The 27,175-nt window shown below is 34.1% G+C and overlaps 1 protein-coding gene across 6 annotated transcripts in view; it reads right to left on the bottom strand.

The window, feature by feature from the left end:
• The window catches only part of CDH18 (cadherin 18), a 1,008,661-nt gene that overhangs the window by 696,634 nt on the left and 284,852 nt on the right, over nt 1–27,175 (bottom strand). For all 6 annotated transcript variants that reach the window (XR_009257849.1, XM_058716179.1, XM_058716186.1 and 3 more), the window contains exon 2: nt 19,895–19,956. The gene's annotated coding sequence lies outside the window, so the exon portion shown is untranslated. The remainder of the gene's footprint in view (nt 1–19,894; nt 19,957–27,175) is intronic.

Raw genomic sequence — 27,175 nt, forward strand, 5'->3', positions numbered from 1 at the left:
GGTAGATAGAGACTAGGAGAAGAAGGCAATTTGAAAATTGCATTTGATGATTTTCCTTACTGTCACAAATGATCTATAGGTTTCATTATCACTTTATGAACTTAAATCCTCAGGCAATGGATTCTTGAAGACAGTATAGCTTAAACCTAAATATTTGAAATAAACATAACTATGTTATTTTACATAACTGTGATACATTGAAGAAAAGGAGACAAAATCAGTACTGATTAACTAAGTATAGTTATTGAGTTTTGTGTGAATATCATTAAAGTTATTTTTTATTTAGATTAGCATGTGCACCCAAAATTATTTTGAAGTTGTCTATACTTTGAGGAATTTCAACACTTCTGCTTGTATCGCTGTTTTCACCATCAAGACTCCACCTTTTTCTCCTTTGCCTGAATGGGATGTATTTTACTTTTGACCTGTCTGTACATGCTATATTGAGACCATGACATGTTACATTGATACATTTTATAGAGATATAAAGGTAAAAAAATTGAGAGGAAAAAAATAAGAAACATAAAACCTTTATTTAAAAAAATAATAATGCTTATTTATTTATTTTGAGAGAGAGAGAGAGCAAGGTAGGAGGAAGGAGAGAGGGAGAGGGAGAATCCCAAGCAGGCTCCACATTGTCAACACAGAGCCCAACGCGGGGCTCAATCTCATGAACTGTGAGATCATGACCTGAGCAAAAATGAAGAGTTGGATGCTTAACGGAATGAGGGACCCAGTGCCCCTGTTTTAAAATGTGTTGTTTTATGTATGTAATGGTTGAAAAGTGGTGTTCAGCTATATATGCTACATTAGTTAAAAGATTTACTCTGAGGAAAACAAAAGACTTTGATTAGGAAGTGTAAGACTATTTTTATTTAATATTTATTTATTTTTGAGAGGGAGAGACAGAAACAGAGTGGGAGAGGGGCCTGGAGAGAGGCAGACACAGAATCTGAAGTAGGCTCCAGGCTCTGAGCTACCAACACAGAGCCCGTTGCTGGGTTAGAACTCAGGAACTGTGAGATCATGACCTGAGCTGAAGTCAGATGCTTGACCAACTGAGCCACCTAGGCACCCCAGGACTATTATATTTGTAATTTTGATTGTGGTAAAGAGTATGCATTTTAGGAAGAGTACCTTAATACTTTAGCACTCTTATTTATTAATACTCTTATTATTTTAGTTTAGGAAGGCCATATTTTATGAGTAATCAAATAACCAACCAGATTTTTCAGTAGAAATTTATATCTGATACATACAGGTAATTAATAAATTAAAAAAAAAAGAAATCAAATTAATCAACTAGATTTTAAGAATCCTGAAATTAAATATTTACACCACTAAGAAAATTAGAGCATTTACCTCAAATAATCCCTATAAGTAGCTATGTTCTAAGTTGCATTTTCCCAGTGTGATGGTATTTGAACATAGGTCTTTGCAATATAGGTTTTGCTAAGGTTATGAGCCTGGTGCCTTCCTGATGAGATTAGTACCTTTATAAGAAGGTACACCTGAGACTTTACTCTCTCTCTTTCTTCCTGCTATTATGAGAACACAGTAAGAAGATGCCATCTCAAAAGCCAGGAAGAGAATCTTTACTAGAAACTAACCATGCTGGCACCTTTGATTTTGACTTCTAGCCTCCAGAACTGTGAGAAAATAAATGTCTGTTGTTTAAAACACCCAGCCTATGGTATTTTGTTATGGCAGCACAAGCTGACTGAGACACTAATCCTTCATACCATCATTACATAACATTTAATTCTGTCTTGTTTCCTCAACTGGGTATATGTGGGTATATGTATATATTTGAAATCCAGGAAAAAATGGAGAAAAGGGGATTCCATTTTCCTTCCATTTGAAAAGAATCAAAAAAATAGGCAAAACTTATGAAACAATACTTTTTTAAAACATTAGATATTGCCAATGAACAACAACAACCCCTAAAGTACAGAAAATAAGGTAAGCACAAAAATCATCTTGAAAAAGTCTCTGACTCTTTCAAGAGGAAAGAAGAAAGAGGAAATATAGAGAAGAAGGCTGGCAGACTCCCTGACTTGAGAAGACAGAACTGAGAATTCAGGGAGAGCAAAATGACTACAGATTGCACACCAGAGTACCAGTATGGAGAGAATTCCACTAAGACAAAACTCCAGAAAGCTGCAGCAGACAATCTGGAAAATTTAGTTGAGTATTAATAAGCATAGGCATGTAACAAAACTAGCAGAGGGCAGGGATAGAGGAACAGTGATGATTAGAAGTGATAGTGATTGATCTTCACAACAGTGCCATTTTCTATTAGCCACACCGAGAATCCCCATTATTCAAGGGCATTGAGCCAAAAACGTAGAAAGAATCTACCTCAGTGGTGGGAAATAACAGTTTTACACTAAATGCTGTTATGGGCCCACATAACGAAACTTGAAAACCAGGCAAAAAATAATCAAACGATTTTCATGTAATTGAACTCCATCACAAAAAATAGCTCAAGAATATTTATAGGAATATGAAAATATGAAACACACAAAAAGTAGAATTTCTAAAAAAAAAAAAAAAAAAGTAGAATTTCTAATCTCAGGAATCTACTCAAAGATTACTTAAAATGCAAGAGGCGTTTCTAAAATCCATAAATAAACTGACTCATAAATCTTGCAACTATTAGAATTAGCAGAAAAATGAAATATTTTAAAATACAATAAAATATAATTTAAGTTCCATATGTTCAAAATTAAGGTAGCAAATATGAATGAATATGTATTATGAAAGGATGTATTTCAGAAGGAAAGATTTGTGAGCTTCATGATATAGTGATAAAAACTTTACCCTAAACAAATATAGAAAGAAAACGAATTTGTTAAAGACTAATGTAAAACAGCCTTAAGCAATTTCCTTACAAGTAAATGCTGTTTCCATAAAATAATGAAGGGAGCAAAGAAAATAATACTTGAAGGAAAAAAAGGCAGAAATCTTTCTCATTTAATGAACACTATGACACCACAAAATCTCAATATATACCAAGTACGAGAAACATGAAGAAAATTACAACTTAGAATTTCTTGTCCATAATGCACTGCAGGGAGGACCAATACAGGATAAACCTAGTAGACCTATATTTTCAAACCGCAAAAAACATGATAAAGTGAACATATTAAAAGCAGTTAAACAAGTTAGGTACAGAAAAACAAAGATGTAAAAGACAACAGATTTTAATCACAAAATTTTCCAGTTATAAAACAGAAAAACAACTTTTTATTCATTTATTTATTTGTTTATTTACTTATTTATTATTTAATTTATATTTGAGAGAGCATGAGGGGGGATGAGGGGCAGGGGGAACAGAGAGAGAGAGAGAGAGAGAGAGAGAGAGAGAGAGAGGGAGAGAGAATCCCAAGCAGGCTCCACACTCAGCATGGAGGCCCACATGGGGCTCAATTCCAGGACCCTGGGATCATGACCTGATCTGAAATCTAGAGTTGGATGCCCAACCAACTGAACCATCCAGGCAGCCCAGAACAACTCCTTTAAATTGCTGATAGTTAACCAAACAAGTCAACTAAGAATTATATACCCAGACAAATTATTTTTCAAAGTATGAAGCCAAAACTAAGACTTTCTTTATAAATACAGTTATACTGATAAAGGGAGAGAGACAGTCACAAGTTGCCAATTTCATGAATAATACCACTAACATTTTTAAAAGGATAATAAAGATATATTACAAATAATTTTATGCCAGTGAAATCTACAACTTAGATTAAATTAACAAATTCCTTGAAAAATATAAACCACCAAAGGGCACTCAAAAAGAAAAATCTAAGAAATTTAATAGACTGATATTTATTAAAGAAATTGAATTAGTATATTAAAAATGTCAAAAGGAAGTCTAGACTTTGATGTCTTCACTAGTAAAGTCTTCCAAATTTTGAAAAAGAAACCAAACAATTTACATACAAACTCTTCCCTGAGGTTCTTTCCAGTGAAATAAAGGAAGGAAATGAATAAAGGACAAGCAAATTGGAAAAAAAAAAAAAGAAGCCTCAAGTATTTCTTCACAAAGAAATTGTCATCTATGTAGAGAATCTAATTGAAACTGTAAAGATTTACTGTACTTAATACCTTAGTTTAAGAAGATCGCAAGTTATAAAAACAAATATAGTCAATTTGTATACTATCAACGAAAAATCAGAAAATTCAAACACTGGCATTTATGACAAGCAAAAAATGGAAGCTTTAGGGGCGTCTGGGCGGCTCAGTGGGCTAATTGGCTGACTTCCGCTCAGGTGATGATCTCAGGGTTCCTGAGTTCGAGCCTTGGGCTCTGTGCCACAGCTCAGACCCTAGATCCTGCTTTGGATTCTGTGTCTCCCTCTCTTTCTGCCCCTCCCCTGCTCATGCTCGCTCGATCTCTCTCCCTCTCTCTCTCTCAAAAAATAAATTAAAAAAAGAAAACATTTTAAAAAATAAGAAGCTTTAAGGGTAAATCTGACCGAATATATCAAATATCTGCATAACAAAAGCTGTAAAACAAAGGTGAGAATAATTAAAGAAGATCAACATAAAATGAGAGAACTACTCTGTTCATGGGTCACAAGATAAAATATGGTTAAAATGTCTATCCTCTACGAATTCCTCTATAGGAGCAACATAATTCCAACGGAAACCTCAGTAAGCTTTTGCATTCAACTGACAAAGTAGGGGCGCCTGGGTGGCTCGGTCAGTTAAGTGCGGGACTCCTGATTTTGGCTCAGGTCATGATCTCACGGTTTGTGAGTTCGAGCCCTGCATCAGGCTCTGTGCTGATGGTGAGGAGCCTGTATGGAATTCTGTCTCCCTCTGTCTCTGTCCCTTCCCCTGCGACCTCTCTCTCAAAATAAATAAAATTAAAGAGAAAACTGACAAACTAAAATTAAAATGGAAATGCAAAGAACCTAGAGTAACCTGATCAATAATAAAAAAAAAAGAACAAATTAAGAAAACTAACAGTCTGATTATAAGACATTAAAAACCCACAATAAATAAGGTAATGTAATGTTGGCATGAAGATAAACAAATTGGTTAATGGCACATAATGGAGAGCCTAGAAATAGGTCTAATTATATATGTGCAGCTGATTTTTGACAAATGAGCCAAGACAAGTATTAGAAAAAGGCTATTTGCAATAAAGAGTACTAGAAAAAGAAATTGGGTTTACACCTTGCACCAAATACCAAAATCAGCTTAAAGTAGATCATAGACTTAAATAGAAAACCTATACCATAAACCACCTAGAATAAAACAAAGACAAAATGTGATCTTGAGTAAAGCAGATATGCATAAGATATGACATCAAAAGTATATACTGATATCTATCTTTATCTATTTACCTATCTATATAAGACATATGATAAAAGAATGAAAAGACAATTGATAAACTAGATAAATTATTTTCAAACCATATTTCTCAAAAATAGTTTGTTTTCAGAATACATATAAAAACCTCAGGCTCCGTAATAAGAAAACAGTCCAATTAATACTGGGGAATCATTTAAATAGACATTTCAGCAAAAAAGGTATGTGGAACCATATAATACTTGAAAATATGGTCAGCAACATTAGTCATTAGGGAAATATGAAAAAAAACCCACAACTAGATACTTTTTTACTCCCATTAAAATGGCAAAAATAAAAAAGATCAATCATACCAAGTCTTGACATGGATATAAAGGAACTTGAACTCTTATAGCATGCTGGTGGGAATGTGTAATTGGACAATCACTTTGCAAAACAGTTAAACATACATTTACCATATGATGCAACCATTCTACTCCTTGACATTTAACCAAGAGACTAGAAAGCATAAGTTTGTACAAAGACTCAATGAATGTTCATAGCAATTTCATTTGTCATAGCCAAATTCTGGAGACATAGAGACATAAATGTCTCTCAACAGACACAAGGTTTATAACCTCCCTGCCCCCCTCCCCGGCAACTGTGGCATATTCATACAATGCAATAATACTTGGCAATAAAAAAGAATAAATAAACTGTTGGTACATGCTCTGATATGGATAAACTGAAAGATAATTATGCTAAATGAAAATAGCTAGACAAAAAAAGGCACATGTTATATACTATTCTCTTTGTAAAATTTCTAGGCATACAAAGTAATCTATAATATCAGACCTCAGATAAAGACATGGAAGGCAGAGAGGTCTGTTGAGGAGGGATTACAAAATAGAGGGATTTTCCAGATAGTGGTAATGTCAACTAATTGATTTTTCTGATGAATTCATACCATATGTTTCTTTCAAAGCATATTATATATATTTTTTACATCAAACAGTCATAGATTTTATATGTCAATTCTGCCTGAATAATAGAGTTAAAATTATTTACACTGAAGCAAAGATATATTTGATAACCTTTAAATCCTTTTCTTCTATTTTTTCACATTATTCTTACTTGTAATATTGTTTAATTAAGATCTCTTAGATCTCAGTCTTAAGAAACCAATATCTGCCTAACAATGATACACACATGTCACTAGTTAAAGATGTATTAAATTTTAAAAAATGCAAAAAATGTGGACTTCCAGAAAAAAGTTATTTGTGATGTCAATTATCCTAAATTGAAGTGACAAAATATATGTACTAGAAGAGCAAACATCATTTGGGGTCTTTAAATATTAATTTGAACATAAAAAAAGGGAAAAAAAACAAAAATATGATTGCTAATATCAAAGAAAAACTAATAATACTTTGTAATTGCATCCAAGTGTAGATTTAATTTGTTAGGTTTTCAAGACAATGATTTATGCTTTTCTCCTACAATAAAAGCTAAAAAAAAAAAAAGAGAAAATTGCACTTTTTAATCAAACTATGTGCACTAATCAATTCAAGCAATGCATATGGAAGTTCTTTTTATGCTGAAAATAAGTGTGCACAGAAGTTTATTTTCTGAATTACTTTTAAGAGTGCTTCACACATAGGTGTTTACTTTAAAAACAGTTATTGACTGGATTTGATAGATTACTAACTCTACACATGAATCCACAAGATTTGATAACATCGTCTACATTTTAAGTTGATTGCTTTAAGATTTTCTAATTATGTATCAATCTTTGAATTTAGTTTACAGGTTCAGGTGAAATTTAAAATGTGATGAATGGTGAAGCAAAATACTAACTAATCTCTAATTATACTCTTCTTTACTTGGATCACTTTTAACATCTGTAAAGCTTCATTAAATCTATGTTGTCATCTGTTCCTAGAGGCCCGACCATTGAGGGCTGACGATGTATAATTTATTAAAGGTTCAGTTAAGAACCTTTGATTCCCAAGTTCTGGCTTCTATTTTGTGCTGCTTTTTGGGAAAAGAAGGAGCTATTGCTTACTACATTAAGAATAGAAAAGTATCTTGAAAAATTTAATGACAGAAAAAACACAAAGTTGAGAAAGTGGAATTATAGACAGATATACATATTTAATCAAACAATGAAACTAACAATCATTATATATTTTCCCTGTATGTAAATTAATTTCAAAACAAATTGGAACAATTTCCACAAATTTTATATTTTTTTAGTAAATCTTTATAGAATGGTTATTATATTTATTTTTTTTTACTTTTGAGATATTGGTGATAACAAAAAATGTTATAAATAAAGGTATCTTGGGGTGCCTGGCTGGCTCAGCCAGTTGAGTGTAGGACTTTTGACTTTGGCTCAGGTCATGATCTTCCAGTTTGCGAGTTTGAGCCCCACATCCGGCTCTGCACTGACAGTGTGGAGCCTGCTTGGCTCTTTCTCTGCCCCTCTCCAACTCGTGGTGTGTGTGCATGTGTGTGCATGCTCTCTCTCTCTCAAAAATAAATAAAAATTAAAACAAATAAAAAGACATCTTAACTGTGATGTTTATATGGGTCAGGTGTTGCATTATTAATTTATTAACTTCTCAACAAACCATGTTGTTGATATTCTTGTTTGGTTTTTTGTTTCTTTCTGTAGATAACATTAAACTGTAATTATCTTAATGTTAATAGCTAATAAGTGCTAAGAACTGAGATTTGAACCCAGGTCTCAGGTCTCTGACACCAGAGACCATGTTTAGGCATATATTATCTGTCCCAAAATAGGGAAAAATTGTCTTGTCCCAAATTGTCTGCCCTGGCAAGCATTGTGTCTGTCCCAAAACCTAAAGAGAAGCTTTGATGGAGTGCCTGAACATGAAATGAGTGTGAGTGATATGTGCTTATTAATGTCCTGGCTGAGAGGGATTTAGAGATGAAGACTTATTTGATGGCAGAAATGAGTTCCTATCTCCACAGAAATCATCATTCTTAGCACCACAGAGACAGGTTTATGTATTTCAAAATATATAAATCATGTTTATTCTGAGGCAATGCTTAAACTCTCAGTAAATATTTGTTACCTAAATCTGATTTGTGAAAAATTAGTCAGCGAGAAGGTGAAGCAATGAAAGCAACAGATTTATTCAAGGATCTACTTAGGACCCACGGGGTACATTCCATATGTTAGAACTGTCTCAAGTGTAAGCCCTAACTGTAAAGGCACCTAGTAAATCTACACCCTGTTTGGGTCAATTCCCAGCATTATAACTATACTAAGGAATACCAGTGGAAAATTCCATTCTACTTATAATCTCAATTTAAGTTATGACCGTTTTTGGTATATGTGTTTTATCTACAAATTTTAGTTAACTTTTGTTTCAAATACCATATATAAAGAAAATTTCTTGTAAACAGTTTAGCATAAAGTTCTAAAAAATAACGATATTTTCTTACATAATGACAAATATGATATCATTTGTAATTAATAAAATTATTATTTATTATCATGTAAAACTTTGTCTAAATAGGAATAGCTCTGTCTCCAAATATATGTGTACAGTTTTGTTGTTCAAAGAGAATCCTAACAGAGTCCAAAATTGAACTTGACTGAGATGGTCTCTTAAACTTTTAAGAAAATGCAATTTAACATAAGTAAATAACTGAATAAATAAGCAATCTTAAATGAAATAAATAGATCATGACACAAACTCAGTAATTATGTTTAACATTATAATCTGAAACTTCATATCAGATAAGTTTCAGTTCCAGGAGGATTTTGGAAACATCTCCTCCACCCCCACCTCTAACTATCAGATCAAGAGCCTGAGGCCCAGAAAAGGTATGTTAATTACTCAAGATGATCCACCTAATAGGGGTCAAACTACCAGTAAAGCTTAGCCCTGTGGACCCTCATTGAAGATTTCTGACACTATTCAGCTGAAATTTTATCACCAGTGATTGAAGTATGGGGCACTATATAGTATTAAGATATTTTGCTCAGAACATAAATATTCCATTTAAGACAATTTCAACATATGATTGAGAAAATAACTAAATATAATCTACCATAAATGACTGGCAACATACTATCTAATAACAGCTTCTATTGAGGGGTGCTGAATTTTATTTTTGAAATTTTATTTTTCATGATTTAATTTAAAGTAAAAGAAGACTTTTCAGAATCAGGCCATCAATCAAATCTTTGTTATTGTTGTTGTTGTTGTTGTTGTTGTTGTTGTTGTTGTTGTTGTTGAAAAGGATCTCTGACATGGTTATGAGATACTCAATTGTCCCAATGAGACAATCCACTTCAGACTAGCTTCATCATTTACATAGTAGAAAAGAACAGTCAGAAGATAATCAAATAAATTGCCTACTTCTACAATGATCAGAAAATCTCAATATTGATAGTTTTAAGAAAAATTGGTAGGATCTTATGTGTTGGACCAGGCGAACATGAAAATAATAAAGTTATGACAAATAACATACAAATGTTGTTTCTTGACACTTTATTATTTTCAAAACTTCTGCCATAAGAAAAAAAATGATTGAATGTATTTGAATTGTAATGACTTTACATAATGTACTATGTTATTTATCAAATAAACTTTGTCTTTGTCACTTGTAAGGCAGTTTTATCTCCACCCAACATTTAAAATCATACATCAGTGGAATGAATGAAGAACCTGGTTAATTTCCCATATCAAGGCCAAAAAAAAAAAAAAAAAGAGAGAGATAACTCATCTTTTTTTTTTTTTTTAATTTACTTAGTCTTTAAACAGCAGATTTAATGTCTGAGTATGACTGCATTAACAGTTTGACAGGAAGCTTCAAAACTTAAAGATCTTATGTTTTGGCTTGGTATTGCATCAGTGGATTTACTGGTGCCCAGGAGTTACATTAAATCAGAACTAAATGGCCATTTGTTAGTAGATATGTCTTCAGCTCGGCACAATGGCTTTTCTTGTCCTTGTAGAGCAGGCTTAATAAATAAAACCTACACTCATGCTAAAATCGGTCCCAAACTTTATTTTACCTTCTTATAAAACAATCTGGAAACACCATTTTTGCAATAATATTGAAATAGATGGCATTCTTCTGTAGTATATTCTAGCTTAAAACAAGTGAAACTATACCAAAAGAGGTTCTAAAACATTTTTATATGCCCATATATATTCCTGGATTTGAATCCCAAAACAAATGTGTCCAGAAACAATTTATTTTTCTGAGCTAAAATAGAAACCACAGCAATGGGGAAGGTAAAAAGAATAGATGCTCAACAGGCCAGTCATGATAAAAGAGAAAGTTCCAAAATTATATCCAGAAAACCAAAGCGTGAATGTCCACCTGATCCAGACTGAGTTGTTTAATATACCACCTTAAGAAAAAGGGGATATTAATACTTATCTTAGAACATTGAAAACACTCAGCAAGATGACAAATGTACATTGCAGTGCCTTGCACAGCAACTGGTATTGTAATTATGCAAAAAAACAAAAACAAACAAACAAACAAAAAACCTCATGATATTGAATAGCATGATTTGAGATAGATCACAAGCCCCTATTTAAACATTCCCCACAACACATAAAAACACATCACAGGGGCTCCTGTGTAGCTAGCTGCATTTGTGAAGCGTCTGACTCTTGATTTCTGCTCAGGTCATGATCTCATGGTTTGTGGGATCTAGCCCCACTTGGGGCTCTGCACTGTCAGTGTGGAGCCTCTTTGAGATTCTCTTCCTCCCTTTTTCTCTGCCCCTCCCCCACGCGTAGGGGCTCTTGCTCCCTCAAAATAAATAAACATTAAAAAAAAATCACATATAAAGCACATTGAAAACCTGATGGCCCTATTGTAGAACAGACATTCTCAGTATTTGAGTTATCACTTGATTCTGCATCTTAATTGCAATATGAAATCAAAGTTCAGAAGGGAGTAATAGGTCATTCATAAATCAACCACAAATGGTATCATCATTTCTGGTTAACAGATGACAAGAGCTTAAGAAAAGAAGCACATGGTCATATTTAGATGTTGTGGTGATTGTGATTGTCCTGTAGCCAGAGAATGACTACCAACATTTAAGAAAGGTGAAACAGCAGTATATGGAATTATGAACAATGTCCATAGGTTCACAGTGGTGGTACCCAATATAAAAGGTGGTAGGTAGGGCCAAAGGACAGGTGCTTACTACATAGATTGGCCTTGAGTTAATTCTATAAAATATCAACTTACAGACATAGCAGTTAAGTTAGGAGATGTGTATAGAGGCCATATTGTGCGTTTATAAATCTACCTTATAAAAATTCCCTCTCATATTTCACAAACTTTATTCAGGTGACTATTCATTATTTGTGCATACCAATTATCACATACTGTAATTAGGAAACCACTTGCAAACACAGCTGTGCTTTCCAAACGATCCACTTTTCAGTATGATTTTCTTCCTATCCCTTTGTTGTTCTTATTTCTTTAAAACCCCTTTTAGTCACAGATCTATTAAGAATTTGATGAAAGGTATGTAAACTCTAGACAGAAAACAATGTATAAAGAAACAAAAGATTGTGCACATGCTTTTGAAATAGAATTCTAGTCTTTTGCATGAAGGAAAGCAGAAGTAACAATGTGAAGCAGATAATCATGAATCCAGAATTAGAAAGAAACCAATAATTCAAAATACCAGACGACTCAACCATGGCACATCTGTGTGAACAAAACTCTATGCAGAATACCCCTATATTCCTGATGGTCAAGAGCAAAGGGCTGGTGTTAGAAGGACCCAAAACCAATCTAGGTTTAACTTCCTCATCAATAAAATGGAGATAATAAAATTATATTTTTCTAAATATTAAATGCAATTATGTATTCCAATCCCTTAGTAACTGGCTTAGAGAGGGCATATAGTCATTTACATGCATAAAGTGAAAATATCCAGCATTTGGGAATTTTTCTTGAATTAAGGAAATACCACATGGTGGGTCAACCAAACTAACTCTATACCTGGAAGCTCAGCTCTTTTTCTTGAGCTCACTTCAGCCCCTGACATCTTTCCTGCTTTCTCCTTATTTCCTCGTCCAGTGGAGCCCTGCCCGTCACAGCCCATGCCTTCACCTCAGTGCCTTCCCAAACATCCAGCCTAACAATTTATTCACATAACATACTAGTTCATGCTAATGAGTTGACTCAAGATGTTCCTTCCTCACCTCTCACCAAACCTCTGTTCTGATGCTTCTTTGTGTGTTTTAGGAGACACAGTCTATTAAACTCACGCTTCTCCAGTTTTATTCAATTCAGTTAATGTTTACTAATCTGTCCTATGCCAAGTAATGTGCAAATGTTTACCCGCAGGGAGGCAGCAAGGTGGAATATAAATTCAAAAAGTTAAGGGTACTCTCTTCGATACAGTCAAAGACGGTTGTGAAGATAGCAGATTCTGTAAGAAGGAACTGGCATACTGTCAGAGGTGGGTCAAAGATACATTTTTTGGGAAAAGGAAAATTCTAGTAGTTGAAGTCACAGTATGCAGGCTTTATGACTTCACAATAATAGCTAGAGGCTGGTAGATAATTAGTAAAAGGGATAAATAATTTTGATTAAAATCAAAAGTAAAATATTTAGAAACAAAATGAGAAAATTTGCAATGAACTCAAACAGATATTATATTTCAAAAGATTCATTTATTTTTATTGACTAGATAATTATTTCACTTTATCTTCTGAAAAATATAATTATTTACCTATAAACATATACCAAATACTTTCTCTTTGGTTTAAGTAAATTAAACTATAAAAATGCGCGATCACTGGGGCTCCTGAGTGGTTCCGTCAGTTGAGCATCCAACTTCAGCTCAGGTCATGATCTCATAGTTCATGGGTTCAAGCCCATGTCAGGCTCTGTGCTGCCAGCTCAGAGCCTGGAGCCTGCTTCAGATTTCTGTGTCTCCCTCTCTCTCTGTCCTTCCCCTGCTCGTTCTCTCTCTCTCTCTCAAAAATAAAATAAAAATATTTAAATGTGTGGTCACTGAATGATAAAATGTATATGAGGTTATTTTTTTTTTCAAGTTAAAACTTTTGGTAAGATTTTAAATATTGAACTGATAGATTCCATTCTGACTGTATGAAGGTTATTTCTTCAATGAGACATGTTTCAAATAGATGACACCATTAAGTAAGAAAAAGGGGTAAGTACTTGACTGTAAGTAACATAAATAATGTCATTCATCAACAAATGTGCAAGAAACATGGAAGTACACAATCGTGTTCTTCCTTATAAACTGCCAGCCTGATTCTACCCCCAGAAGATAGAAGATGCTTATAAATCTACTGGTTACATGACGAAAGAACAGCATTCATCTGAGAGATTTGAGCACAAACTCTCTTTGCCATAAACTCTAACGTCCAAAGAAGTGGCAGCAGAAGCGATGAAAATGTTGAGGGCCACTTTTCGAGCACTGTAGTCCCTGATGTTCTTTTTTAGAATTGCTTCTTTTTGAAACATAAAACACATATCTCAACATTGGCAACTACAAATCTGAGTTTTTATCTGTGCAAACTAAACACACGTGAGCATCAATCCCAGTGACCTTTTGCAGGTAGAGACCCCGGGCCAATTGTTTGGCCTCTTATGATGATATTTTACTCCTCTGTGCTTAAGAATGTAAGTGGAAGCAAATGTTGACCTTCATATGATCACATGGTATCTTTGTTTTAGCTACCATTTTATTTTATTTTTAAATAGCAATGTGTTTTAATTCAGAGTAACAGATGAAGAGGTATGTCACTATTTACAATTGAAAATTATTTCCTGTTTCTGTGTATAACTGTTAAAGTGCTCTTATAAAGTATTCAGAATCTCCATTAGAAATGAAATTATAGAGCAGTTATAACATTCAGGCAGTTGAAATAATTATAAAAAGAGAAAGAAAAAAAGGTCTCATAGGTAAGCATACTAACTAATCTAAATTGGATTCTCAGTTTTACATCACAGAAGCTGAGTTTTGAATGTAGGTAAGTGAATCATGTTAACCAAACTTCTAAAACATTGATTTATACACCAGAATGTTTTGTTTTATAACTGTGAACACGGGGTGTATATTTCTAGTTACCAAAATGAGTCAATTTGTTTTCTATAACACTATCATCTCAAATCTGAGATATCAGAAAACAAACAAACAGACTTAGAATTATAAGTAGTTATGTATGTGTGAAGTCAGGACAAAGATAGTTTAACAGTTTTACCTGCTATTTGAGCCCATCTATGGTAAAGCTAGAAGTTTTAAGGGTAATGCTAATCAGAAACAGCAGCTGAATAAATACTTAAAAGATTTTTTTTAAATTTTTAAATGTGTATTTACTTTTGAAAAGGATAGAAAGAGTGCATGCATGAGCAGGAGAGGGGCAGAGGGAGGGAGACACAGTATCTGAAACAGTCTCCAGGCTCTGAGCTGTCAGCAAAGAGCCCGATACAGGACTGGTCCTCAAGAACTGCGAGATCATGACCTGAGCCAAAATTGAACGCTTAACCGACTGAGCCACCCAGACATCCCAATACTTAAAACATCTTACATCCCACTTCCAATATGTGTTATTACTCAACAAAATCTTCTATTATTAGAACACTTCCATATAACAAACATGTTTTCATTACAGACTAAATTTTTATTATTTACACCACAATTGTTGCTGCTTTTCCCTACAGGTATACGTTAAATCTCTCAGAAGATTGAAGAAGAAACTTAAGTGTAATCACAAATGTGAATCACTTTATGTTTTTTTTTTTTTTTTTTTTTTTTTATGCTTCAGAAGCTTTTCATAAGTGGTTAATCTTACCTACTCTATGTTAAATGCTTTTATCTTTAGCTTCTGATATAATTTTTTTGTTGTCTTAAGTTTTGTTTTTTTTTAATGTTTATTTATTTATTTTGAGAGAAAGAGAGAGGAGAGCAGGTCAGGGACACAGAGGGAGTTAGAGAATCCCAAGCAGCCTCTGCACTGTCATCTCAGAGCCAGACACAGGACTCAATCTCATGAACCATGAGATCTTGACCTGAGTAAACCAATAGGAGGATGCTTTCCTGACAGCCACCCAGGGATCCCTTTAGGTTTATTTAAATTCGAATTAGTTAACCTATAGTGTCTGTCTAGAGTCGTATAAAAATCATGCCAGTTTGATTTTATCCACAGTTCTTCTGGAAAGTAATAATCATATGTATATCATAAGGTAATTTTGAGGAGTAGATAAGTTTACAAACACCAGTAACTTACTGAGTGCACTCAATATTAGCCATATGTAATATGTAGTCATATTAATGAGCAAAGACTTCTATAGTCTATTATATGCTGCCATGTAGAAATTTATACAATTTATTTGATTTCTTTATATAATCATATGAAGAATCCTTATTAGACTAAGAAAGATTGATAGAAACAAATGAACAAAATCTAGTATTGGGAAAGTACAGTAGAGGTGTCATAGTTTTATCTCATATAAATTATGTGAAATATCATTTATTGAAATTTACAGGATAGAAATATATTAGTACTCACATTTCGAGAAAAGGGAAGGGTAAATATTAAATATTTTCATCCAGTAAACATGTATTATGCGACTTTCACACAATTATGAAAAATAACCACAACCTTGAAAATCATATGAGGTAGATTTTGAGTATCGATATGTATAAATTATGTACTCACATTCATTTCATCTAAAAACAGAGAAAATGTTTGATTGTTTATCCAAGTGAATAATTTCTCAAAATTATGAAACATCTATTAACTATTTTATAACTTACAGTGCAGAGTTTGTGGTTCTACTCCATTACACATTCAACAGGCAGAGTTTGAATCCTACTCCACAGACAACTCAAACATTAATTTAAAATGGACATAAGCCAGGACACCTGGGTGGCTCTGTGACATAGCGTTCAATTTGGCTCAAGTCATGGTCTCACGGTTGATGAGCTTGAGCCCCGAGTCAGGCGCTGTGCTGACAGCTCAGAGCCTGGAGCCTACTTTGGATTCTGTGTCTCCCTCTCCCTCTGCTTCTCCCCCACTCAGGCTCGGTCTCTCTCTTTCTTGCAAAAATAAATAAGCATTAAATAATAATAATAATCTAAAAATAAATAATAAATAAAATGGACATGTGCCTTGCTGAAAATCATGTTTCTCAAAAAATTTTGATGAGAGATGTCCTGGTATAAGTTATAAAAGGCAAGTGGAATATGAACATTCTTCCAAAATGTAAGCTCTTTATGAAGGACCCTTGCTGGTTGGAAACGAGAGATGGAAAAGAAAGAAAGAAGAAAGAAAGAAAGAAAGAAAGAAAGAAAGAAAGAAAGAAAGAAAGAAAGAAAGAAAGAAAGAAAGAAAGGATGTAGATGAAGAAGAAAATTATAAATATATCCAATGTGTGGAAAATTTTTCCTTTTTAAAGGATATTAACGTCTATATTAAAGTCTATCTTGATTCATTAAATTCAAATATTATCTTGATATTTAAATGCTTAAATGTTATATTTTATAATATATTTTCCAGAATAACTTGCAAGATTCAAAATGTAACTGAGATTTAACATAGAATCAATGTAAAGATATAATTAGAGTTTAATTGGCAAAGAAAGTCAGTGTAAAATCTCTTCTTCCAGCTCTCTTTTCTCCTTTTTGTTTTTTTTTCTTTTTAATATAAGTTGAAATAATGTGTAAATCTGAAAAATAGACTTAGATGAAATTCACTTGATGAACATAATCATATTCTCCCACTTTACACTGGATAGATCTATGTTTGACCTAAAGTCATGGAAATTTGGACTAATACTAAAAGTCTAATTAAGCACATGGGGCCCCTGGGTGACTCAGTTGGTTAAGCCTCTGAATCTTGACTTTGGCCTGGGTCATGACCTCATGGTTCGTGGGTTTGAGCCCTATTTTGGGCTCTGTGCTGAAGGTGTGGAACCTGCTTGGATTCCCTCTCCCTCCCTCTCTCTTTGCCTGTCCCCTGCTTGCTCTCTCTCTCTCTCTCTCAAAATAAATAAATAAACTTCAGAGAAAAAAAAAAAAGCACTATCTTATAAGATGATAAAATTTGAGAGATCCTACTGGCTGTCACATAAGGCTTCCCTAAAGTATGCTAGGGATTTTAGCTGTCACGTGCAACACAAATGATTCAGTGATTCACAAGTACCTACAATTTTTTTTTTAATTTTTTAATGTTTATTTATTTTTGAGAGACAGAGAGAGACAGAGCATGAGTGGGGAAGGAACAGAGAGAAAGGGAAACACAGAATCTGAAGCAGGTTCCAGGCTCTGAGCTGTCAGTACAGAGCTCGATTTAGGGCACAAACTCACGGGCCCTGTGATCATGACCTGAGCCCAAGTTGGCATTTAACCGAAGGAGCCACCCAGGCGCCCCGCAAGTACCTACAATTTTAAGGATGGTACTGTAAAATATAAACACAATAACCAATTTAATAATAAATTATGTATTCATATTTCAATTTTCAAAGGTATTTATGTTTAATTACATCCTGGGGAATGAAAATTGATGTAAACTTTTGCACACAAACACACCCACTCACACTAACCCACTGTTTTTCCTGAAATGATGAATATGCTCATGATGATAAGTAGTCTTATTTAGTTAGAATAAAGTAACTTATTTATTATTAAATTAATTAAGCTGTGTATGCCACAAAGCCTTTCAAATATTGTTTCTATATCTTGCTTGTGTGTGTGTGTGTGTGTGTGTGTGTGTGTGTGGTTTGTTTCAGTCCCACATGGTTTTGCATCCAAAAAGACATTTTCAAGAACAAAGTTGCATGCAATACAAATAAATTCCGAATCTACGTGATAGGAAATCTCACCCTTGGCAAGAGTTTCCAACATGATCAAGGGTTTAGGGTCCTTAAAGGGTATTCAGGGCACATCAGGAGGTGGGGATGAGGCAGAAGGTATCTAACACTTGAAAACCGTGTTGCCCTATGTCCTCGTTTGATTTGAGTGGAACACAATCTGCTCTCGATTTTGTTTGTTTTTGTTTTCTACATATTAACAGAAGATTAGATCTGTATTTAGAGTTCTCTTTCTAAAATAGCAAGTATGTCACATAAAACAATAGACTATGACTGAAAGCATTGAGTGTTCTAATAGATCAGCATTTTTAAACCTTTCTATTAATATAAAAGAGCAGGATTGAAACAGACATGCGCACTTACCAAAGAAGCCAGGCAGTTGTACAGAATGTGTGTGATGAACTGTACTTTATGCAAAATAAACTAATATACTACTTTTGATTTCATAGCTTGTATCCTAACATTTCATCTTTTCATAAGAAATTTAACTATTCAAGAAGGAGTTCGTCATAATGCAAGGCAGTTTTATTTTTTTTTTTTAAGTTTTTTTTTAACGATTATTTATTTTTGAGACAGGGAGAGACAGAGCATGAACGGGGGAGGGTCAGAGAGAGAGGGAGACACAGAATCTGAAACAGGCTCCAGGCTCTGAGTTGTCAGCACAGAGCCCGACGCGGGCGGGGCTCGAACTCACAGACCGCGAGATCATGACCTGAGCGGAAGTCGGCCACTTAACCGACTGAACCACCCAGGCGCCCCAATGCAAGGCAGTTTTAGATCAGATGCCATTCATTAGTCACCAAAATTGTAGAAGGTGTAGTTTTATCTACTATTTATTAAATTTTCCAGTATCTATACCTGTTACTTATTATTCGAATAGAGTTATCATTGTAAACCTTATCTATCAAACAAACACAGATAAATGGTGGAATAGCCAGAAACAGTTAAATCTCAAGACTCTGACATTTAAAGATGTCATAAAACACAAATTCAGAGTTCATTGGGAAAGAGATCTGCATCTGGTGACAAGCCCAAACAATTAATGAAACAATCTGACTTCTCTACGTGTATATATTTCAAGCACACCCATATATAAAATTACATTATTAAATTTTTTTTTTCTGTTTATTTATTATTGAGAGACGGAGAGAGATAGAGCATGAGCAGGGAGGGGCAGAGAGAGGAGGAGACACAGAATCCGAAGCAGGCTCCAGGCTCCAAGCTGTCCGCACAGAGCCCGATGTGGGGCTTGAACTCACAAACTGTGAGATGATGACCTGAGACGAAGTCAGACGCTCAACTGACTGAGCCACTTAGGTGCCCCCCAAATTATATTTAAAAATAGGTTTTTAAATAGTTTCTTAAAATATGGAAACCTAGCCATATATTCATTGAGAACTCTTTTCTGAGCTTTCACCTTCTTAAAAGAAAATTTAGAAAAACACTTAACAAAAGCCAACCAAATGTCAATGCACCTTTGCTGGTTCTATGACATTTGAAATGTGTGCCTATGAGAAAGAGTTCCAAAATTCCTTAGAGAAAATAGGAGATAGACAATAGTTTGTTTTAAAGAGAGATTTTTAAAACAAAGAAGAGAATTGCTAAGTCAACCCTCTAAATACATCAGGATAGCTATAAAGTTTTTTAAGAGAAACAGTATGACAACAATTTTGACATTTCTATAACATTTTTATGTAACGAAATAATACAAAAAAATTACCTTATAAGTCACTTCATGACTGTTTGGTGATATATTTTCTTATATACTACTGTGATTGTGTCCTAAAAGAAAAAAAAATGAAAAACTATTCAATATTCATATCCTATAAGTCATGCATAGTTATAAGTAATACAAAGCATAATTATTACACATTTTTCCATACCAATCAAGAATCCAACTCATGAAAACATCATGGGGAAAGATGCACTTTTTGAAAAGGTAAAATATTGAGGGGCTTAAATTGCCAGATTTTTTTTAATTTTTAATTAATTAATTAATTTATTTATTTACTCTTTTAGTGCATAGCCTTTTGAGACAGAGATCCCTATTAGAATCTCAACTCTGTAAAATATTATTTTTTTTTAATTTTTTAAGGTTTATTTATTTTTGAGAGAGAGAGAGTCAGAGCATGAGGGTGGGATGGGCAGAGAGAGAGAGAGAGAGAGAGAGAGAGAGGCCCAGAATCTGAAGCAGTCTCAGGCTTTGAGCTGTCAGCACAGAGTCCAATGCCGTGGTCAAACTCATGAACTATGAGATCATGATCTGAGCCGAAGTCGGACACTTAACTGAATGAGCCAACCAGGGGTCCCTCAACTCTCTAAAACATTTTTTTTTAATTTAAAAAGTAGGACACTGGGTGGCTGAGTTGATTAACCCTCCTCCTTTGGCTCAGGTCATAATCTCAAGGGTCATGAGTGCAAGCCCCCCATCTGGCTCTGTGCTGACAGTGTAGGGCCCACTTCAGATGCTCTGTCCCCTTCTCTCTCTGCTGTCCCCTGCTCGCTCTCTCTCTCTCTCTCTCAAAAAATAAACAAATAAACATTTTTTTCTTATAGTTAGCTAAAATTGCCTTAACAAAGTAGGTAAGTGACAATGTGGCTTGCTGTGATCTCTACTTTCTAAAATTGATCAAAATGACATTTAGAAAATCAAACAGAATCCTCAAATACTTTAGGAATAAGTTTATAGGAATAGATTATTCATTCACCAGTGATTTACTGACTACCTATTAGGTACCAAACTCTATTATTCATATTGGAGAGACAGCAGGGAACCAAGGAGCCAGTCATCTGCCCTCATGGAGAGTAAAATATATGCAGAACTAAGTAAATATGTATTGTATGTTAGATCATCAAAAGTGGTAAAAAAGAAAAGTAGACTGGAAGGGATTATGAATTATTTGTATCAAGATCTATGGATCTATCGAAGCAAAAAGTCCCAAAGTCCTTTAGAATATGTACTGCTCAGAGGCTTCATTCTCCCTAGGCGACCTACTCGAACATTCTCATGATTATACTTTGGAACTCCGATCTTTTCAATATGGCTTCTCTTAAAATTAGAGTAAGTGGAACACAATGAGATTGATTTCTAAGTTTGGTTTTAGGAACTAGCTATGATACAATGTTCAGGTGCCTTGTTACCAGGGACTAGAATCACTCATTAACAGTGCAGGATGTATGGAGACACTGTAACTCATGCGTGCATGATTTGTGTTCAGGATCAACAAGAATTTCCAAGGAACAGTTTTTAAGAATTGCATTAAGGTATTCTACTAGAGGGAAACTCATATGTGGGCACAAAGGGACCTATTTATGTCGAACTTACATGTTTTGCTAAAGTTAACATAGCCCTATTGGAAATGAGGCCCAAAGCATATGACTGATCAGTTCATCTCAGGTCCATTGCTAGCATAGAAAAAGCAGCTCTCTCTTTCATGTGTATGGCCTAATGCAAATACTGGCTCTAATTGTCACACTGCCCCCAGCCCCCCCCCTCCCCAATTTAACTGCTTAAAATCTGGAAAAAGTATGAATTTATAAATGTTTTTAGCATATTGCAAACTACTGCATCAACCAGGAGATTTCACCAATGAATAAAACCCCATCTTCTGTGCCACATACATTTATTCACATTTAAGGGAAAAAGTCATTTAAATACCTTTTGGAAAGGAGTTATTATATTTTCCCCCTATTAAAAAATATTTCACTTTCTAATTAAATCATACTGTCTTGTCTCTGTTTCAGCTATTTCTATGATACCTAATATATTAAATGCAACGGTTCTTTTAAGTGACAATTTCAGTAAGGATTCATTTGCATTTCTTAGCTCTCCCTACTCCTTTGATACAATTTTGTCAAATTCTATTGTTTTAGAGCAGTTTAGGGTTCACAGCAATACCAAAGGGAAGGTGGAGATTTCCCATATATCACGTATCCACACACATTCATAGCCCCGTTATCAACATCTCCCACCAAAGTGGTACATTTGTTGAAATTTATGAACCTACATTGGCACATTACAATCACCCAAAGCCCATAATTTACATAGAGCTCACCCTTGGCATTGTATATTCTATGGGTTTGGACTAATGTTTGACATGCATCCATCATGACTGTACCATAGCCCCAACTAATTCATTTTCCTTCTTGTGAAAGCCAGCTAACCCGGACCTGGACCCCTGATTTAGAGAAACTATGAGATAGCAAATAGATGTTTTAACACACTTTGTTCGTGGTAATTTGCTCATAGCAATAGAAAACTGATAAAACTACCCTCAAAGTGATATTAGGAATCAGTACATTTCTTTTTTTTTTTTTTTTTTTTTCAATGTTTTTTATTTATTTTTGGGACAGAGAGACACAGAGCATGAACGGGGGAGGGGCAGAGAGAGAGGGAGACACAGAATTGGAAACAGGCTCCAGGCTCCGAGCTGTCAGCACAGAGCCCGACGCGGGGCTCGAACTCACAGACGCGAGATCGTGACCTGGCTGAAGTCGGCCGCTTAACCGACTGCGCCACCCAGGCGCCCCAGGAATCAGTACATTTCTAATTCAGCTTTTTGACTTATATTGTTAAATGTAAATGCATTTATTTCAACAACTCCAAAAGATTTTATCCCATCTGGATTATCCTTTTGAGGATGTTAATAATTAACGATAGAACATTGTTTTCAATTTAAGATATTTTTAAATGTGTTTTTCACATTTAAAATAGGAAAAACATTTTTTTTTCAGAAAAACAAAATCAGTTGAACAAATAGAGCATTCTCTATATAAAAATAAGGGCAATTTACTCAGAAATGCCTTTATAGTTCATATGCATTGATCATTATAATTCATCCTTTACTTTAATGTAGAAATGAACTATATTCCATAAATAGAGCTCTCTAAAGAAAAACAGTCATATTCTGCGCTCTTGGGTTTGTACCTCCCAACATGACAATGATAAAATACAACATTTTGAACGAATCACATTGGAAAGTCATCAGCAATCTGAATCCACTATATAATATAATTAGGAGTGCAATGTATAAATAATCCTTTGCTCCTTGATACAAGGTGCTGCTCGTTCATTAGTATAAGGGTCATTTGTAAGCCAGTTTTGTTACTACCCCGAAACGATATTGTTGTTAAATTGTGATAAAGGGGAAACCATAAATTGGAAAAGAATTTTAATGGTCATTATCTTCATTAGCTAATGAGATGTGCTAATTATGTTCTTAAATGACAATGATTTAGTAACCCTGGCAAAGAGGGCTCACGGAGCAATAACTAAAGCAGTCCCCTTCCATGTGTTTTCACAATGTTGGGAGGAACATAATAACTAAGAGCCATAATTATGTTATGTATAATATTATTCATTAAAATGTCTATCCAAGTTATGTTAGATTTTATGTTGTTTTTCCCTATGATATATTTGCATAATATCTAGGGTACTAAAAATGTGACAGAAAAAATTGCACTAAAGCTGTACTTCTGAAAGTGTGGTTCTTAGACCCCTGGTGATCCCTGAGACCCCATCAGATGTGTGAGGTTTAAACTATTTCCATAGTAATTAAATGTTATATATACTGAGTTAACTGTGCTGACAGATGGGAAAAATTATAGGTAAAAATGCTGGATCCTAAACATAAATCAAGAAAATGCCTCTCAACTGTACTAAAACTTGTGATATTCTTTAACTCTATGTAGTTGCATGAAAAACAGAAAAAAAAATTAGAAGAGAAAAAGAAGAAGGAAAAAAGAGGGCAAATGGGAGGTAGGGAAGGAAAAAAAATGTTTAGTTTCTCTTTAAAAAAGAAAACATATATATATATATATATATATATATATATATATATATATATATATATAAATGTGTGCCCTTGTGTGTGTGTGTGTGTGTGTGTGTGTGTGTGTGTATATATATATATATATATATATATATATATATATATATAATTTTTATATTCTATGTGAAGAAATAGGAAACACACATGAAATACTTGTGCTGTGGTTTGAAGTATAATGATCATCCATAGGAAAGTGTAAGTGTGGTTGGTTGAGTTTTTAGTTGTGAGCTAAAAACTAGGTGTTTTTAGTTTGTTTTCTGTTTTTGTTTGTTTGTTTGTTTTTTCATGGAATACCATTTTTACTTGACACAGTAACAGCCAAATGTAGCTACTTAGATTTGGTCATTTCTAGACATTTCCTTGAATGTAAACAAAGGGAGCTTCCACCTCAAAGAAAAGAAGTAATAATGTTTTTGGCCAGGATTCATTATTTTAAGCAACAATGAAAATTTTAGAAAGCTTGTGTGTATGTCCATGATTTTGACACGATGCCAAATCTTAAAGACTTCTCTGATAAGATTATTCATAATATTGGCAAATTTGCATTTTTTAATAATGAAATTTGTCAATATTTGAAAGTTCTGTATATCTCAGCAAACCAATATTTCTCAAATGGCCAAAGTGTAATGTTACAAAACCATCCACAGGTGCAGTATTTTTGAATTGTTGAGTTTTGGTGTAGTATCAAAAAAGTCACAATTACCTGAAACAAAACAAAACAAAACAAAACATTAAAATGCTGCCTTTCTCAACCACATATCTAAGTGAGGTCAAGTTTTTCTTTTGTTTGCCTTGTTTTTGTTTTGTTTTGTTTTATCCTACACTTCAACTAAGCAGCATATCATAATAGATTGAGTGAGGAAGCAGATAAAATAATCCATTTGCCTTGTATTAAGCTAAACATTAAAAGTAAAATAATGCTAGATCTATCGTTAATTAAAAAAACAATTTTTAAAAATACCTCAGTTTTTTTATTTCTAAAATATCAAATATTGACTTATATAAGTTATATAAACAGAATTGGGACTTGAATTTTAAGACTTTAAGGGGTATTGTCTCGTGGTAATTGACAGTGAGTAGATATGTTTATCACTTGATGAAAAAAGTATGAAAGAGGAAAATAACATAGTTATGAATGTGATTTTAATCTACCTGAACATTAAATTAAATGAGTTAAATTGTGAAAGGCATCAGTCATTAGAATTACAGTACATATTTAACAATATGAAAGAAACTGCATTTGCCTCTCTGCTGGAAGTTGATATCACTTGGACAGTACAAACAAGATTTTGATTTCATACGTCCCTTCCAAGTTAACTGCAAAAATCCTACTTCAATGGCAGGATTAGCCCAACCTACAATATTTTAAATTAAATTGAAATAGTTTAAGGTAAATAAAGGAAAAAAACAATAGTTTAAAATTAATGCTTAAAATCATTACAAAAACTTTTAAATAAATTGAGTAAGAGGACAATATTAATTACATTACATAAGCTATTTCATCCAAACAATACTGTTGTTAGTACTCCATAAGCAATATCAGTGATCTTATTTGTGAGATCTAGAAACATATATGTAATTATTTCTAAAACTAGGAAAATATTTTCACCAAATTTCTTATGTTAATATTTAATGTTGAATGAAATGCAAGTAAGTAGGAAAAGTAGTGAGAAAAAGGTTTTGTCCTCAAGTATTCTTCAAGTATTTGATTTTTAATGTAATTCAACTGGGAATTAATTTTTATGTTTTACCACAAAAGTTACAATGGCTGCTCTGTTGGCAATATGTACTAAGCATAATTGCATACAGAAATAGAATTCTTTTTCCAAAATGTGGCCAGCTAGATTCTCACACAAAGCAATTCAAATGCTGGGGAGAATATTAGCATAAAATAGAAAATGAACCCATGAGCTGATACCAAGTTATGATATACTCAGACTAGAGGGTGAACCACATAGGAATCCAGGAGGCATTTGCTGATCCCAGTATAACAGCACATTAATATGTGTGAATACATGCAGATTAAGTCTCATGAGGAGAAACCCAATAAGAAACAAATAGATAACAAAACAATAACATAAATCATACACACACACACACATCAGAAAACCTGAGATATAAAGGTTGTAATTTCAGAATAATGTTGAATTAGAAATATGATGACTCTGGGGCACCTGGGTGGCTCAGTCAGTTAAGAGCTGACTTCAGCTCGGGTCGTGATCTCATGGTTCGTGGGTTTGAGCCCCCCCCCCCCCCCCCGTCAGGCTCTATGCTGACAGCTCGGAGCCTGGAGCCTGCTTCAGATTCTGTGTCTCCCTCTCCCTCTGCCCCTCCCCTGTTGATGCTCTGTCTCTCTCTGTCTCTCAAAAATAAATAAAAATGTTAAAAAAAAAAAAAAAAAAGAAATCTAATGACTCCTGGGAACCTGGGTGGCTCAGTGGGTTAAGCATCTGACTCTTGATTTCAGCTCAAGTTATGATCTCATGATTCGTGAGGGGGTGGGGCTCTGCACTGAAAGTGAGGAGCCTGCTTGGGATTCTCTCTCTCCCTCTCTCTGTGCCCCTCCCCCACACGCATGAACTCTCTCTGTCTTAAAATAAATAAAACTTAAAAAAAAAGAAGAAATATAAGAACTCCTGCTCCTAAAACACTGCCAGGAAATAGAGGAAAAAAAGACAATTTTTGATGAGAATTTATAACAATAAATATGTCCAAATTCACAATATTAGCTGTGATTTTTTGTCAAATCCAATATCAAATATTGTACATAATTTATCATCAAATAAGTAGAAGTAATTATTTAGCTAAATTTCAAAAATTATCATATAGGATTTAAAAAGTTAGTTGAAAACTGTTTAGAAGAATCACCTAGGGGCGCCTGGGTGGCTCAGTCTTTTAAGCATCCAACTTTGTCTCAGGTCATGATTTTGGGGGTCATGGGTTCAAGCCCTTCATCAAGCTGTCTACTGTCAGCACAGAGCCTGCTTGAAATTTTCTGTCTCCCCCTCTCTCTCTCTCTCTCTGCCTCTCTCCTGCTCATGCATGTGGGCATATGCACTCACACTTTCTTTCTTTCAAAAATAAGCAAACATTAAAAAAAAAGAAGAGTCACTTAAGACTGAGAAAAGATCAAACATAAAGCAAATACTGACCAAAAATAAGCTGATGTG

This window comes from Neofelis nebulosa, chromosome 1 (assembly GCF_028018385.1).
Source record: "Neofelis nebulosa isolate mNeoNeb1 chromosome 1, mNeoNeb1.pri, whole genome shotgun sequence".
NCBI lineage: Eukaryota > Metazoa > Chordata > Mammalia > Carnivora > Felidae > Neofelis > Neofelis nebulosa.